Genomic DNA, 16,471 nt, shown 5'->3' with positions numbered 1-16,471 from the left:
CCTGGTTCATAGATGGCTGTCTTTCTGCTGCATCCTCTCGTGGTGGAAGGGGCATAGGAGCTCTCTGGGACCTCTTTTGTGAGGGTGTTAATCTCACTCATGAGGCTCTACCATCATGACCTAATCACCTCCCAAAGGTACCACCTCAAAACACCATCATATTGGGGGTTAGATTTCAGTATATGAATTTGGGGGTCACAAACATTCAGACCATAGCACATACCGACTCCAAACAAACGAAACTGTAGATTCCGGCCTAAACCAAGCATCTTGTCCTTGAACAAAAGGTTGAGTGGAATATCATGTCAATGGCCTTCCCTTCTCCATCTTTTGCCGATGGCTCACCTGTATCACTTTTGTCAGCAAAACTTGGCCTAAATTTAAGAACATGGTGTGCACTGTGATGCCAGGGGGGCAGCTAAGGAGAGGTCAGAGGGACAGGCCTCCTGTCTTCTTGCTAAACTCTCCAGCTCTCCCAACATGACCACTATTAGTCCCACAGGAGACTGACAAGGCATGGAAAAACCACCTCGTTTAACCTCCTGCTTCACAGAGGAGCAGCTCCTTTCGGGTTCATGCACACTGGGGTGTGCAACCTCGGTTCCTACACTGCCCAGTCAGCAAGTCAAATATCCTGAGGTTGTCTTTGGACAATATGACCACCACACTCACTGCTTTATGTACTTATTCCTAGTAACCTAGTTTATGTTTTTAACACCTTTATCCCAAGACGTTTGGAGTCACTTTCAGAAGGGGCTCTCCTGATGACATCTATCTCAGCCTGACACTCAAATTGTCTCCAGAATTTTCCTCAGTTCCCCTCCATAGACAGCCAGTCCTGATTTTCTTTCCCTCTCCCGTCTCTCTGCCAACCCCTCTCCCTCGCTCATTTCCTGCCAGGAGTTCAAGACCAGCCTGGCCAACATGGTGAAAACCCATCTCTACTAAAAATAGAGATGAATATAGTTTAACTTTCATTATCTGAATGACTAGACTGGACTAATTTCCAGTGTTAAATTTCAACCCATTTAGCAGAGAATCATTATCCCAAACTTGCCCACTTCCTACATTGTACATTGGTTTAACTTCCCCTCAACTAGACCACTTCCTGCATTGTACATTGGTTTAACTTCCCCTCAACTAGAAAGAATCCTCTGTCTTCAGGAAGTGGACACGTTTGGGATAACAATTTTGAGAAGATTCTGGCTGGGGGCAAAGAGCCAGATTCGAAGACCACAGTCTTGTTCCTGTTTGTCAGAGTCAAAGCTTCCTGCAGAAACAAAGGACTGCCTAATTTTTATTTATTTATTTATTTATTTATTTTTTATTTTTGAGATGGAATCTCGCTCTGTTGCTCAGGCTGTAGTGCGGTGGCACGATCTCGGCTCACTGCAACCTCCGCCTCCCAGGTTCAAGTGATTCTCCTGCCTCAGCCTTCCGAGTAGCTGGGATTAGAGGTGCCCACCACCATGCCCGGCTAATTTTTATATAGTTTTTAGTAGAGACGGGGTTTCACCATGTTGGCCAGGCTGATCTTGAACTCCTGACATCAAGTGATCCACTCACCTTGGCCTCCCAAAGTGCTGGGATTACAGGTGTGAGCCACCACGTCCAGCCCCTGGACTGCCTAATTTTTATTGTCCAAGTTTGAATACTCCCCTCAAAAAAGATTTTAAATATTTGTAACATTGAAATATGAACTAGAGGCCGGGCGCGGTGGCTCAAGCCTGTAATCCCAGCACTTTGGGAGGCCGAGACGGGCGGATCACGAGGTCAGGAGATCGAGACCATCCTGGCTAACACGGTGAAACCCCGTCTCTACTAAAAATACAAAAAACTAGCCGGGCGAGGTGGCGGGCGCCTGTGGTCCCAGCTACTCGGGAGGCTGAGGCAGGAGAATGGCGTAAACCCGGGAGGCGGAGCTTGCAGTGAGCTGAGATCCGGCCACTGCACTCCAGACCAGGCGACAGAGCAAGACTCCGTCTCAAAAAAAAAAAAAAAAAAAAAAAAAAAAAAAGAAATATGAACTAGAAAGGAGAAAAGCTCATTTAGATCTTTTTTTATTTCTTTAGGCTTCTGGAAGTTTCTATGTACATAAAGAGATAGGTGACTTCCTTTGAGTAACAAACTTGCCTTCATGGAGGCCCTCAGCTGTCCCGCCCACGCACTAGGGAAATTCAGGACCTCTATTACCACCCCCAATGCAACTTGCTGTGAGAGGGAAGGGAGAGGAAAATGTTTTGAAGAGTTTGTCCTATGGGCCAACAACCCTCCTATCCACAGGAATGGCATGGCTGGGTGCTTGTCACCCCTTGGCTTTATGGGTACCTCCATGTTGTCATTGTCTGGCTCAAGGATCTACTGGCCCCAATTCTGGTTGAGTTCTGACTGGGTTGGAACAAAGGTCCTACTGACACCTAGCTACTACAGATGCACCCACACATTTTCCAAAACTTGGGACTGAAATCGGGCTCAACGACTGCTTTATTTTCCCACACACTAAAATACCCCCGGTTCTGGAATATGGAAGTGACAGTGACAGAGGGGGTCCTTCTGTAGGACCCTCAGTCCTGGCACTCTGGCTGACTGTTCTGGCAGACCATGCTGTTCTGAACACCATTTGTTCAAACTCTGAAACCAGCTGATGCTCTGCCCATCATTCCAGACACTCTGGGCTGTATCTTAGTACCCAGCAGGGCTGTCCTCGAGATACTGTCCTGCGGCTCCTGGCGCCAGTTCCTATCCTGCCCTGCCAGCACCGCCACCTTTAGTTTCCACGGCCTGTAGAGAGCCATGCCTGGACGCTGATAACAGGCTGCGCCTAACAAGGACCCTGCCTGCTGTTCTGGAGCTTCAGTCTAGAGGGAAAATATGCTAAACAAGTCAACAAGACAAAGCAGGTGTCAAAGCAAAGGGGAGGTGCACCGCGGAAGCACACCAGGGAAGCCAAGTGAGTCTAAACTGAGACCAAAATGCTAATTAGGGGACGGGAGGGGGGCAGGAGGAGCGTTCCAGGCAAAACCAGCAGCTTTCGAGAAGGGTTGTTAAAGCAGGACATGCTTTAACAACCAAATCACAAAGTGAGTGTAGGCTCAGGGTGTGACTGCGATGAGGGAGATGAATGTGGGGGTAAGGAGCAATTTGGAGCCCCTGAGGGATGTTACAGGGGCGGGGGGCGGGGGGCGTGGGGAGTGACTCAATTTGGTGTAAACTGAAAATCATGTGGCTGTGGGTGGAAAGCGAATGGGGAGTGGGGAACCAGGAGCAGAGAACTGATGGGAAAGTCACAGAAGGTGATCTCACCGCAAGCAACACTGAAAAGCGGGTGATGCTGGGGACCTAGACGGGTTTGGTGGACCTCACGTCCTTCCAGGCTGCCTTCTGACTGGGTATTCTGCCAGCCACTTTTCTAGATCCCTTTGGGGTGGGTAGGTGTTGACTGGAGAGAGATCCTGGGATAGGAGCCAGGAGGTGAGGAGGCAGCGCCAGCTTTGCCACAATGCCCCTGTAATGCTTTCAGGAAGGTCACAGCCCCTCTCAGAGGTTCCAATCGGTTGAACAGGGGTTTGGTGAGACCCCAGCTCATTCATTTGTCGTTAATGAAAAGAAACCACCAGGGCTAAGAGGAGTGGCTGTTAGAATGGTCCACCGCGCCACCTGGTGTTGTGAGGCCGCGTGCACAGCTCTCAGCGCTGGGCTACCAGGTGGCCCCCAGCTGGTCTGGCCCATTCTTCGGCAAGGTTCCCCCAGCCAGTAGGCTCTGGAACTGTCTTCAGCTGCTGGGGCACTTCTCTCCTCCCTACACAATCTGGATTTTCTCCTTCTCTGACCACTTCTCGGGCTCCCCTCCCCTCTCCCACATCTCTGCCCCTGATGCTTTTTTCTCTTCCCGAGATGGTCCACTCCCGTGGGTCCAATTACTGCCTTTGATATTGCCTTTTTATTCCCATACCCAGGTCTGCAGCGGGGTCTCCCCTCAAGTCCCCAGAGCCCCAGCACATCATGTCCACATCCTTCCGGACATCATCTCCTCCCAGTCAGCCAGGACCTCAGACTCCGAAAGCTGACAATGCTATGTGTCACCTCAGAGCTGACACAGCTCCTCCTCTGAAGAACTCAGTCTCCTCAACCTGATAAAGGACATCTAGAAAAGGCCACGGCTAATGGGTTTTCACTCAATGCTGAAACACAAAATGCTTTCCCCAGAAGATCAGGAACAAGACAAGGATGTCTGTTCACACAGCTTCTGTTTGTTCAACATTGTACTAAAGAGGCCAGCCAGGACAATGAGGCAAGGAAATGAAGTAAAAGCCATCCATATTGGAAAGGAAGAAGTATAATTGTCTTCATTTGCACATAACATGATCTTGTACATTGAAAATCCTAAGGAATTCCCTAAAAAGGATTAAACTAATAAATGAGTTTAGCAAGTTTACAAGGATATGTGGTCAGTGTACAAAACTCAGTTGTATTTCTATACAATAGCTATGAGCAAATCAAAAATGAAGTTAAGAAAACAATTCCAGTCTGGGTACAGTGGCTCACGCCTATAATCCTAGCACTTTGGGAGGCTGAGGCAGGTGGATCACTTGAGGTCAGGAGTTCGAGACCAGCCTGGCCAACATGGTGAAACCTTGTCTCTACTAAAAATACAAAAAATTAGCCGGGTGTGGTGGTTGGCACCTATAATCCCAGCTACTTGGGAGGCTGAGGCAGGGGAATCACTTGAACCAGGGAGTCAGAGGTTGCAGTGAGCTGAGATCACACCACTGCACTCCAGCCTTGGTGACAGAGCAAAACTTTGTCTTAAAAAAAAAAAAAATCCCATTTATATTAGCATCAGAAGGATGCTTATGAATATACTTAACAAAAGATGTACAAAACTTATGCTCTGAAAACTACAAAATACTGTTGAAAACTAAAGAAGATCTAACTGAGTGGAAAGATATTCCATGTTTATAGATTGAAAAACTTAACATTATTAAGATAGCAATGCTCCCAGATTCCAAATTCAATGCAACCCCTATCAAAATTCTGACTACAGCAATGGACAAGTTGCTTTTAAAATGCATGTGAAAATTCAAGAAAACGCAAATAGCCAAAGCAGTCTTGAAAGAGTTGGATAATTCATGCTTCCCAATTTTAAAACCTGCTACAAAATGAAAGTAATCAAAACAGTGTGGTATGGGCATAAGGACAGATCTATACATCAACAGAATGGAACTGAGAGCCCAGAAATTAACCCATATGGCCAGTTGATTTTTAGCAAGAGTGCCAACCTCTTTCAATGGAAAAAGAATAGTCCCCTCAGCAAATAATGTGGGGACAACTGAATTTCCACATGCAAAAGAATGAAATTGGATCCATATTTCACACTGTATAAAAAAACTAACTCAAAATGGATCAATGACCTATAAATAAGAGCTAAAACTATAACTCACAGAAGAAAACATAGTGATAAATCCTTATGACCCCGGATTTGGCACTGCATTCTTAGATTGACACCAAAAGCAAGATGAACTAAAGAAAAAACGGATAAACTGGCCATCAGAATTAAAAACTTTGGGGCTTCAAAAGACACTATCAAAACAGTGAAAAGGCAACCCAAAGAATGGGAAAAAATTGTTTGCAAATTATAAACATAGTAAGTTGCTTGTATCTAGAATATATAAAGAACAATTACAACTCTAGAATAAAAAGACAAATAGCCCAATTAAAAAATGAGCAATGAATCTGAATAGATATTTCTTTAAAAAAGATATGCAAATAGCCAATAAGCACATAAAGAGGTCCTGAATATTATTAGCCATGGGAGAAATGCAAATCAAAACCATAATGAGATATCACTTCATGTCCACTAAGATAGCTTTAATTAAAAAGTCAGATGAGGCCGGGCACGGTGGCTCATGCCTGTAATCCCAGCATTTTGGGAGGCTGAGGCGGGTGGATCACAAGGTCAAGAGATCAAGACCATCTTGATGAACATGGTGAAACCCCGTCTCTGCTAAAAATACAAACATTAGCTGGGCATGGTGGCAAGTACCTAGAGTCCCAGCTACTCGGGAGGCTGAGGCGGGAGAATCGCCTGAACCTGGGAGGCGGAGGTTGCAGTGAGCCGAGATCACACCGCTGCACTCCAGCCTGGGAGTGAGACTCCGTCTCAAAAAAAAAAAACAAAGTCAAATGATTTAAAAAGTTGAAGAAAATGTGGAGAAACTGGAACCCTTGTACATTGCTGGTGGGGAGGTACAATGTTGTAGCCACTTTGAAAAACAGTCTGGATGTTCCTCAAATGGTTATAAAGTTACCATGTGACTCAATTCCACTCCTAGGCATATGCCCAAGAGAAATGAAAACACATGTCCCCACAAAAGCTTGTACATGAATGTTCATGGCAACATTATTCCTGACAGCCAAAAACATGGAAACCAACCCAAATGTCCACCAACTGATGAACAGATAAATAAAATGTAGTATATCCATACAATGGAATGTGATTTGGTCATAAAAAGAATGAGGAACTGATATAACCTGGATGTACCTTGACAGCGTTACACAAAGTGAAAGAAGCGTCGTATATTGCATGATTCAGTTTATATGAAATGTCTAGGATAGGCAAATCTATGGATACAAAAAGGAGACTAATGGTTGCCTGGGGCTGGGGGAGATAGAGGAATTAGGGTGATAGCTAAGGGGTGCTGGGGTATTTTGAGTAAATGAAGAAGTTCTATAATTAATTGCAGTGATGAATCCTCAGCTCTGTGAATATACAAAAATCCATTGAATTGTACCCTTTAGATGGATGCATTCTCTGTGATGTGAATTATATCTCAATAAACCTATTTTAAAATGTTGTTCAAGTTTTCTTCATCCTTCTGAAGACACTAAAGCTGTTGGCTCTGTGGCCTCCTCAAAACCCATGACATCTCTTTGTGACCATTTGGGTGCTGCAGGTCAGGAATCAGTGATGTTCAACCTCCTTTGCTGAAGCCACCGTCCAGTTCCAGCTGAAGCCAACTTCCCTGACACGCATCCCACCTCACCCCACCCAGCATGGATCCAGCTGTCCTTTCTGCTGCTTGACCAGGCTCCACTTCCAAAAAGCATCTTGGAACCTCAAAGATTACACGCCAGCAATCCTCAGCTGCCACCGCACAACACATCACAGCTGCCAGGGAAGACATTGGAAATGTCTTCCAATCTGGTCAGCTGCTGCTGCTCACTCTGAAGCTGGATGGACACTCCTCTGCAGACTCAAGGAAGTGCAAAAGTCAGTGAAGGGGACATCATCTCCTTGACCCAAAGAAAGGCTCCATGCAGCTACCTGCATAGGCCCCTGCAAGGCCAGACGGAAGACTCTGATGGCTCTTCAGGACCATCCTGTGAGATACCTTCCCACTTCCTCACTTTCCTGGCTACAGAAATCTCCTGTTACCAGGTGTGAGGGTTAACACTGAGTGTCAACTTGATTGGATTGAGAGATACAAAGTCTTGATCCTGGGTGTGTCTGTGAGGGTGTTGCCAAAGGGGATTCACATTTGGGTCAGTGGGCTGGGAAAGGCAGACCCACCCTTAATCTGGTGGCCACAATCTAATCAGCTGCCAGGGAATATAAAGCATACAGAAAAATGTGGAAAGGTGAGCCGGGCCTAGCCTCCCAGCCTACGTCTTTCTCTCGTGCTGGAGGCTTCCTGCCCTCAAACATCAGACTCCAAGTTCTTCAGTTTTGGGACTCAAACTGGCTCTCCTTGCTCCTCAGCTTGCAGACAGACTATTGTGGGATCTTGTGATCCTGTGAGTTAATACTTAACACACTCATATATATATATATATTAAACAATTAGTTCTGTCCCTCTAAGAGAACCCTGACTAATACACCAGGCCTCCAAATGGTTACCGAGGCTAGCTGGCTGTGCTCTGGAGGCTGCGTCCCTATAACCTCAGAACTTCCTTCTTCACATGTCCTGGAGCCCAGTCATAAAGAGAGGGAGAGAAGTTTGCAATGGACAGCTGTGCACAGAGAGGCTGACCCGCCCTGCCTGGAAGGAAATCACCAGCGGAAGCAGATTTGCCTGAAGCCAGTGGAGCTTAAACTCCAGGGCACTCACGTGTGCGTGCCCTTTTCAATTCTATTGTGATTTGACACCATACTTTGTATGATTTCTATTCCTTTACATGTGTTAAAGTGTGTTTTATTGCCCAGAAGTGTTCTCTCTTGATGTCTTCATTTGCTCAGGCTGCTAAAACAAAATACCATACACCAGGTAGCTTAAACAACAAAAATGTATTTTCTCACAGTTCTGGAGATAGGAATTCCAAGATCAAGGTGCCAGCCAGGTTGGCGTCTGGTGAGGGCTCTTCCCTCGGGTTGCAGACAGCCACTTTCTTGCTTTGTGGTCACATGACCAATGTGGAGAGGGAGGGAGGAAGGGACAGAGAGAAGCACAGGAGAATGCAAGCGCTCCTTGCTTATAATCCAGCGGAGAGCCATGGCTCACACCTATAATCCCAGCACTTTGGGAAGCCTAGACAGGTGGATCATCTGATCCCAGGTGTTCAGGATCAGCCTGGACAACATGGTGAAAACCTGTCTGTATAAAAAATACAAAAATTAACTGGGTGCGATGGTGCACGCCTGTAGTCCCAGCTTCTCGGGAGGCTGAGGTAGAAGAATCACTTGAGCTGTGGATGCTGAGGTTGCAGTGAACTGAGATCTCATCACTGCACTCCAGCCTGGGCAACAGAGTGAGATCCTGTCTCAAAAGAAAAAAAAAACACATCAATCCTATTGGGTGGGGTCTCCCCTCTTAAGACCTCATTTAACTTTAATTACATCCTTCAAGACCCCATCTCCAAATACAGTCACATGGGTGGTGGCTTCAACCTATGAATTTTGGAGGGACAGAAACATTCAATATCAAACACTTGCTGTATTTTTCACGTGAGCTTGTGTAGACTGTATATTCTTGCTGTTGTTAGGTGAAGTATTCTGTAAATGTCAATTTAATCCAGACAATTGATGCGGCTGTTCAGGTAAACTATGTAATTACTGATTTTCCACCTTCTGGGGCTGTCAATTACTGATAGAGGGGTATTGGCCTCTCCAAATATAATAGTGGATTTGGCTGTTTCTCCTTGCGGTTCTATCAGTTTTTGCCTCAGATAGTATGAGGTGCTTACACATTAAAGATTGCTATGTTTTCTTAGAAAATTGATGTCTTTATCGTTACGTATTTTTTTATTATTATTATTATTATTATACTTTAAGTTCTAGGGTACATGTGCACAACGTGCAGGTTTGTTACATATGTATACATGTGCCATGTTGGTGTGCTGCACCCATTAACTTGTCATTTACATTAGGTATATCTCCTAATGCTATCCCTCCCCCCTCCCCCCACCCCCTAATAGGCCCCAGTGTGTGATGTTCCCACGAATTAAGAGACTGTCAGAGTGGATAAAACAAAGCAAGACTCCAACTACATGTTAAGAGCAATCTTCTTTAAATATAAAGACCCAGATAGATTCAAAGTAAAGGAATGGAGAAAGATTAACTATGCTGTCACTAATGAGGTAGAAGAATACATAATGATACTCATTATGTATTCTTTATCCCTGACAGCTTTCCTTGTTCTGAATCTGCTTTGCCTGAAATTAACATAGCGGCTCTAGGTCTCTTTTGACTAGTGACAGCATAGTTTATTTTTCTCCATTCCTTTACTTTGAATCTATCTGGGTCTTTACATTTAAAGAAGATTGCTCTGAACATATAGTTGGGGTCTTGCTTTGTTTTATCCACTCTGACAGTCTCTTTTAATTCATGTATTTAGACCATTCGCATTTAGTGATTGTTGATATAGTTAGGTTGACATTCTAACATCTTTGCAGCTGTTTTTTATTTGTTGCACTTGTTCTTACTTCCTTTAAAAAATTTTCTGTCTTTTTCTGCCTTGTCTGGTTTTAATTAAGCATTTTATATGATTCTGTTTTCTTTCTTGTAGCATATCAATTATGTCTTCTTTAAATTTTTTAAAAGTTGCCCTAGAGTTTTCCATATACATTTACAACTAATATAAGTCCATTTATAAGAAGACTGTTCCCAATTCCTCCCTCCTGTACTTATAATGCAACTAGCATTCATTTCACTTATCCATATTCTATAATTACCCAACACATTGTTGCTATTATTACTTTGAACAAAGTAATAATCTATCAAAGTAATTAAAAATAAGACAAAGATTTTATTTTACCTCATGTATTCCTTTTTTTTTTTTTTGTCTACAGTCAGCCAATCTAAACTTATTCCTTTTCTGACATTCTCCATTTCTTTAGATCCAAATTTCTGGCCCTATTTCATTTTCCTTTTCTCTGAAAATTTTATTTTAACATTTCTTGAAAGGTAGGTCTAACAGCTACAAATACCCTTTGACTGGGAGCAAATCTTATTTCTCCTTCACTTTTGAAGAATAATTTCATTAGCTACAGAATGTAATGGTTGTTTGTTTCTTTCAACACTTTAAATATCTTCACTTTCAACAAGCATCTTAGAACCTCAAAATTGACACATAAAATTAATTACAGGTTCTAATGGAAAAAGTAAAAAACATACAAGAATAGATGGGTAATATAAGCAGAGAGATGAGAAATCAGAAATCTAGGAAAGAATCAAAAGGAAATGATAGAAATCAAAAGTATGGTAGGATGTGAGGCTGGCTAAGTGGGTGTCCGCTTCCTCCCTCACCGCTTCACATGTGTTCCTCTTGAAGCTGTGTGCTCAGTCGAAGAGGACAACTTTCCCTGATAGAGGAGGACTGCTCTTCAGTACAGGCATGCAAATAACTCCCTTTGGGAGGTGAGTAGGTCACAACAGTGGAGCTCTGCTGATTGGGGTTCATGCCTTTTTCAAAGATGCCCCAGAGAGCCAGCTTGTTCCTTCTACCAGATGAGAACATAGCAAGAAGACATTGTCTCTGAACCAGTCAAGGAGGGCCTCGCCAGACACTGAAACTGCAGTGCCTTGATCTTGAACTTCACAGCCTCCAAAACTGTGAGAAATAAATATTTGCTGTTTATAAGCCACCTAATCTATGGTATTTTGTTATAGCAATCTGAACAGACTAAGACACATTGCAATTCTCAAATCCATCAACACAGTGAAACAGGTATCATTCCCATTTTACAGATGAGGCAACAGAGGCTCAGAGAGGTGGCATCACTTCCCTAAGATCACACAGATGCTAAGCCACGGAGCAGGGATTTGAATCAATGCTGCCCCTTCATGTCATGCAACTGTGCACAGACATTCCCTTCCTGACCTGAGATTAGGACTATGGAGACTCACCCACCCCAGAAGCTCAGAAGCTCAAGCTGGCCCCGGTCAGGGGATTGGCTATGCAGAAATCGGGAAACCATTGGAAGGGGACTTCCAGTCACAGGCCTTGACCATGCAGCAATTGGAACAGGCAGTCTGAAGAGATCCTGTTACTTCTAAAGAGATCCAAGTCTCCCAAGCCAAAAAGTTGTTAGACCCAGGCTGGTGTTCACTGCCAGAGCTCTAGTGTGAGTATTCAGGTGGTCACTTAAGAATTCTGAACTTCCATGGTAAATACAATGTTACGTGTTTTTTGCCACATTAAATAATAATAATAATAATAAAAACCCTGAATGTCATTGGAGCATTGTTGAGAAATAGCAAAAACACTGGAAATTACCTAAATATTCAACAATAATAGCCAACAGTCACTGGGTTCTTGCTATGTGCCAGCGAGTAGTCTAAGCACTTTATGTACATTATTTAATAACATCCTAAAATAAGGTAGGTACTATTATTATATCCATTTTACCAATGAGAAAACTGAGGCAGGCACAGGGAGGTTAGGCTATTACCCCAAGGTCACACAGCTAATGAGTGGTAGACAGGCTGTGCAGGCGGACTCTAGAAGCTGTTACACTAAACCCAGTTTTGGTTGTTTCCACAATTGATTATAGTTTGCACCTTAATTTTTTTCTTAAATTTCCCCAGTTGCAACTGTTTACATTTTTGTCATATATAAAGTGAAAGAAATCCAGTTATAGAATAATACATGTAGTATTATCTGGGTGGGGAGCATGGCTATCTTACAGTACTTAGCATATGACATAGCTATGATCTATGATCAAGCAATCTCACTCCTGGGTATATACTTTTATCCTGGGGAATTCACACACAGCTCTAAAAAGACCACGTTTAAGAATATTTATCAGCCGGGCGAGGCTCACACCTGTAATCCCAGCACTTTAGGAGGCTGAGGCGGGAGGATCACAATATCAGGAGTCCAAGACCAGCTAGATCAACATGGTGAAACCCCATCTCTACTAAAAATACAAAAATTAGCTGGGAGTGGTGGCACACGCCTGTAATTCCAGCTACTCGGGAGGGTGAGGCAGGAGAATTGCTTGAACCCGGGAGGCAGAGGTTGTAGTGAACTGAGATTGTGCCATTGCACTCCAGCCTGGGCGTCAGAGCAAGACTGTCTCAAAAAAAAAAAAAAAAAAATTATCACAGCATGTTGGGCGGCAATCTGAATGAGCAATCCCTCGGAGAGGGGGAGGTACAATGTGGCCGACGCATGCTCCATGGTACTATGTGGCAGTCAGAAGCAACCAACCTGGTGTCTACAGTGCAAGATGGACCTATCTTAAAATCAAACAGCTGAGAGCAACAAGCAAACAGAGAATGAGATCTGTATCAATCAGCATCCAATCAGCAGAGTGGAAACGGTGGCAAACATTTTAAATAGAGAGATTCAACGCAAAGCATTAGTGACAGAGGTGTTAGAATTGCTGTAAGAACATAAGACTACCTACATATTGCTACCTACAGGAAGCAAAAGGGAAAATGGTATTACCGAGGGGTCCATACTCACCAGCTGCTGCTGCTGTTGCTGCCACCACTGCTACCGTTGCTGCTTGGGAGAGGTGCTGCCAGATGTCTCCTCCCCACTGTTAGCAGAACCTAACAGGCAGAAAGACAAGGGAGTGTTGGAATATAGTTTTCAGATTTCCAGTCCCAGCAGTAGAGAGGATGGCAGAGACGGTGAGAGACAATAGACACGACCCAGCGCACTCCACCAAATAGTTCCCATGTCACCCGTGTTTAAACTTCCATGTGACAACACTGACTACAACCCACGCTCTGCCTAGCAGGACACAGCCACTACTTGCCTAGATGAAGACATACTCATCCTCTCCACGAAAAATTCGACACGAAGGTCACTGCTTCCATCTCTGGGCTGCGTTAATTCCTCATCTAGTTCAGTCACCAGTCCCACTGGAACTTTCTGCTGTTACCTAAAAACTATACTGTAATGCTAAATGCCACCAACTTTTAAAATGTAAATGATTGGGAGAAAGACAGTGAGGGAAAATGGTGAATGTATTTTACAAGGAAGAAAATAATGCATAGCTCTCACAGTTCACATCTGTAACTGGTCATACGTGGATATCAGAATTTCCGTGTTTGTAAGGACACACACGTGTGGCCGTACTTTGGGGTTCAACTCCAGGCAGCCAGGATCGGCCCACATCTTCTGTTGAGAACCAAAGTGGCTGAGCAAGTGGGAGTGCTGACCAGACAGCATTCACTGGAGTATGTTGGGAAAGTGTTAGCCCTTCTCCAGGGACCTTAGTTGCAGACCCTAGAAACCAAGACCCAAACATCCTCTGACACTGTGGTTAAGAGTGCAGCCTCCGGAGTCAAAGAGCCAAGCTGCACTCCAACTTGCACTACTTCCTAGACGCGAGGCCTTGAGCAAGTTACTAACCTCCCAGTGCTTCTCATCGGTAATGGAAGATAAAATGAGAGTATTACACTATACAAACATTAGCTATTTGTATTAATATCTGTCATTGTGAATTGTTTTGTTTTTTATTTTAAGGTTTGAGGGCAGTCCAGAAAGGACTACTTACAGTAGCTTGGGTTTTAAATTAATGTTCCATTAAAATGAAATAACCTAGTTATCCTTAGCTGTTATGCTCGGTCTACAAATCTTGTTATTCTGTTTATAAATGGGGCAAAATAAAAACAGCAACCTTCAATTTTCTTTGATTAATGAGCTATTAACTCAACTTGAAGACACTAAGTTCCCTTAATAATCATTTGTAAATTTAATTAATTAAATTCTCTTAAACACTGTGAACTGCATTATAAATGTAATATATTACATTTCTTTTGTAAGCACTTCAGTTGCCTAACAGTGCAAAATATCTTCAGATAATAAATTCCAAATAAATACCAAATAATGCCAATAATAAATACCAAAGCAAAACAGCCTTAACAAGCAAAATATCTTCAAATAATAAATTCTTATAAATCTAAGAAAGAAAATGTTATTAAAATAGTGAAGCATCAGTTTTCCTTGAAATCCCAATAATATTCACAAAAATAAGGTCAATTTTTTCCCTTTACAACTTAAAATCACAAGTCTAAATTCTTTTTTTTTTTTTTTTTTTTTGAGACGGAGTCTCGCTCTGTCGCCTGGGCTGGAGTGCAGTGGCCGGATCTCAGCTCACTGCAAGCTCTGCCTCCCGGGTTTACGCCATTCTCCTGCCTCAGCCTCCGCAGTAGCTGGGACTACAGGTGCCCGCCACCTCGCCCGGCTAGATTTTTGTATTTTTTTTAGTAGAGACGGGGTTTCACCATGTTGGCCAGGATGGACTCGATCTCCTGACCTCGTGATCCGTCCGTCTCGGCCTCCCAAAGTGCTGGGATTACAGGCTTGAGCCACCGCGCCCGGCCAGTCTAAATTCTTAAAAAAATTTTTTTTAAGTTTTAGATTCAGGGAGTACGTGTACTTGAGTTACGTGGGTATTATATGTGTAAGAGTGGAGACTGGGTTCTAGTGCACTCATCATTCAGATGTTGAACATTATATGCAATAGGTCATTCTTCAACCCTTCTCCCCACTTCAGCCCTTCTCCTTGCTCCCAGCCCCCTCCCCATTTTTGGGGTCCTCAGTGTCTATTATCTCCATCTTTACACCCATGTGTACCTATTGTCTAGTTCCTACTTACAAGTAAGAACATGAGGTTTTTTATTTTCTGCTTCTGAGTTAGTTCACTTAGGATAATGGTCTCCAGCTCCATCCATGGTGCTGCAAAGGACATGATCTGGTTCATTTTTGTGGCTGCATAGTATTTCACAGGGTATACAAACCACATTTTCTTTATCCAATCAACAATTGGTGGACACTTAGGTTGGTTCCAGGACAAGTCTAAATTCTTATACATATTTAAAACTGGAGGCAACAGGCTAATCTGTCGGTCTTTAATGTTAGATTCTTTAGACTGTTACAGTATTTTAAAGAAACAAGCATACACAGATTACTCCTAAACTTAGCATGAAAGTTTTGCTTCTAAAGGCTTACCTTATTTCACTCTCTTCATGTTTAAACTCAAGCTTTCCCAGGTTAGAAAAGGGCTCTCGAAGCAGCAGATGCACCATCTCTAGCAGGACGAGGGTGCCTCCCTTGGGTAATGGGTGACACTGGGCTGACAGTTTTATTGCCACAAGTGCCTTTTTTGTAGGGGCGGGGGGAGCTTAGTGTCTTCAAGTTGAGTTAATAGCTCGTTAAAGAAAATTAAAGGTCACTTTTTATTTTGCCCTATTTATAAACAGAATAACAAGATTTGAGGACTGAATATAACAGCTAAGGATAACTAGGTCTCTAATTTAGATATCTAACCAAATCTCTTGGTTAGAGATTCAAAACTGAGGACTGCAGATCTGGCTGCTGCAGAGTCCAGAGGGCCACAGTTGGACCTGCCAGGCCCTTTTTATAGTTGTGATGACAAGTCACCCCAAGTTCATTCTTCTCAGATAGGATTGGCTTTGCATCCGGGCTCCTGGGCATTTAGCCCCTTCCCCAATTTTCCATAACCTTCTTTTAACTTTCACTGCTTCAGGTGGGGAGTGGCATGCCACATTCCTCACATCCAACCCCTTGCCCCAAGTTTCTGCAAATGGAGTCAACCAACCTGCTCCCTGTCTGAGCTGTGTCTTGTTGGTTTCAGTTGCAGCACGCAGGGCTCTCCAAGGACACAGCGCTTTGCCACAGGCACGTGTGGCTACCCAGCACAGAGTTTAGAGGGGCACGAACTTTTCCTGAAATAATCATTTGTCTTTTGTTTTTGACATATTTTCCTTCCCTGTTCAGCCAACCTTTCCTGCTTTTATTTTCTGGAATCTGGAGCAATTGAAGGCTGTTAGGCTGGGGGTTGGGGAGGGGAGGAAAAGGTTTGAGGAAGGTTTTGAGAGAACTCCATGGCTGGGAGCAGCAGTGCCTGCTGAGGTGGGGGTGGGGGGACAGGACCTCAGGTGGCATGGCCAAGCTGTAGGGGACCTCAGGGGAATGAGTGGCATGGCCTCAGCACCAGGCTGCCAAACTGGGCAAGGAGGCAGCACAGCCCCCAAGGCTTGGACACGAAGCTCTCA

At 43.9% G+C, this 16,471-nt stretch overlaps 1 long non-coding RNA gene across 1 annotated transcript; it reads right to left on the bottom strand.

Moving 5' to 3' along the window:
- Window positions 1-4,449: 4,449 nt before the first annotated feature.
- On the bottom strand, window positions 4,450-16,234 carry LOC117062145. Its single transcript, XR_004428229.1, has 3 exons — window positions 16,015-16,234; window positions 12,906-12,994; window positions 4,450-7,246 (listed from the first exon to the last, which is right to left on the bottom strand). It is a non-coding gene; the product is annotated as an uncharacterized LOC117062145 (long non-coding RNA).
- Window positions 16,235-16,471: the final 237 nt, after the last annotated feature.

This window comes from Trachypithecus francoisi, unplaced genomic scaffold (genome assembly GCF_009764315.1).
Source record: "Trachypithecus francoisi isolate TF-2019V2 unplaced genomic scaffold, Tfra_2.0 Lachesis_group17, whole genome shotgun sequence".
In the NCBI taxonomy this organism is placed as follows: domain Eukaryota; kingdom Metazoa; phylum Chordata; class Mammalia; order Primates; family Cercopithecidae; genus Trachypithecus; species Trachypithecus francoisi.
Note: the sequence above shows the minus strand (reverse complement) of the source record. Positions and strands in the feature narration are given on the sequence as shown.